Here is a 2,001-nt window from a genome sequence, read left to right as displayed (position 1 = left end):
AGGTTTTCCTTCATCAGCGTAAATAATCCGGGGGGATTTTTAAGAGACGACAGGAGACGCGGGGGGGGGGGGGGGGGGGGGGGGGGGGGGGGGCGACGGCGCCGCCCGGTGGACGTACTCTGCGGTGATGTGGGTGACGAGGGGCAGGGAGGTGGAAGCCCGAGCCCAGGAAGGAGTCCCGGTACTGGCTCATCTTCAGCGCCGCCAGCCAGTCCTCCACCCGGAGCTCAGCCGGCTCAGGTCCGGGGCGCCGCGGTCCAGCAGGGGGTGCTGAGGGGGGCTGCGGAGAGCAGGGACGACAACAGTGAGGCCCGGTGGGGCGGAGCCAGTGCATGCAAGGTGAAGAGAGGTGTGTGGCCGCTGACCCGGGCGCCATGTTGCCGTAGCCGCCGCCGCCCGCCGCCGCCGGCCTTCAGGGACGCCGGGTTGCGTATCATCTTGTCCAACATGCTGACGAGGTCCGGGAAGCGGGGGCGGGCGCTCCGGTCCTTCTGCCAGCAGTCCAGCATCAGCTGGTGCAGCACCAGGGGGGCAGTCCATCGGGGCGGCAGCCGGAAGTCCTGCTCGATGGCGTTGATCACCTGGAGGGGGAGACATGGAAACATGGAAACGCTCTGGTGTTTTCTAGACGTCGCCGGGTTGCCAGATCTGACTCACTGTTTCCAGTAGAACCAAACCTCAGACCTCCGCCATGTTTACACCATAAAACTATTATTATTTGTCATAAAGCTCAAGCAACTGGACACACTAACTCACTTTAAACTACATAAAGTAAAGTGGCTCCTCAACGGGGGGATACCCTCCATATCTGGCAACACGGTCCGAGACAGACTCTAGACGACACGAGGAGGAGGGAAGGAGGATTTGAACATTTTAGTGACGATCATCTGTTGGGAAAAAGATGAGGTAAGGCCTGGCAGGTGAACTACATGTCCTGAAGCCTCGTGTTGAGACGAGTTCATAGTGACGAGTTCATAGAGACGAGTTCATAGAGACGAGTTCATAGAGACGAGTTCATAGTGACGAGTTCATAGAGACGAGTTCGTAGAGACGAGTTCGTAGAGACGAGTTCATAGTGACGAGTTTATAGAGGACGAGTTCGTAGAGACGAGTTCATAGGACGAGTTCGTAGAGACGAGTTCATAGAGACGAGTTTATAGAGACGAGTCTTATAGAGACGAGTTCGTAGAGACGAGTTCATAGTGACGAGTTCATAGTGACGAGTTTATAGAGACGAGTTCATAGTGACGAGTTCATAGTGACGAGTTCATAGGAGACGAGTTTATAGAGACGAGTTTATAGAGACGAGTTCGTAGAGACGAGTTCATAGTGACGCGTTCATAGTGACGAGTTTATAGAGACGAGTTCATAGTGACGAGTTTATAGAGACGAGTTCATAGAGACGAGTTCGTAGAGACGATTTCATAGTGATGAGTTTATAGAGACGAGTTCATAGAGACGAGTTCGTAGAGCGAGTTCGTAGAGACGAGTTCGTAGAGACGAGTTCATAGTGACGAGTTCATAGTGACGAGTTCATAGTGACGAGTTCATAGTGACGAGTTTATAGAGACGAGTTCATAGTGACGAGTTTATAGAGACGAGTTCATAGAGACGAGGTTCATAGTGACGAGTTTATAGAGACGAGTTCATAGAGACGAGTTCGTAGAGACGAGTTCATAGTGACGAGTTTATAGAGACGAGTTCATAGAGACGAGTTCGTAGAGACGAGTTCGTAGAGACGAGTTTCGTAGAGACGAGTTCATAGTGACGAGTTATAGAGACGAGTTCATAGTGACGAGTTTATAGGGAGACGAGTTCATAGAGACGAGTTCATAGTGACGAGTTTATAGAGGACGAGTTCATAGAGACGAGTTCGTAGAGACGAGTTCATAGTGACGAGTTTATAGAGACGAGTTCATAGAGACGAGTTCACAGTGACGAGTTCGTAGAGACGAGTTGACGGAGGTTAATTGGAGGCCGTGGAGAGAAAATATGGTTTTC

Source organism: Blennius ocellaris (genome assembly GCF_963422515.1).
Source record: "Blennius ocellaris genome assembly, chromosome: 12".
Taxonomy (NCBI): Eukaryota; Metazoa; Chordata; class Actinopteri; order Blenniiformes; family Blenniidae; genus Blennius; species Blennius ocellaris.
This window is presented reverse-complemented; position numbering follows the sequence as displayed.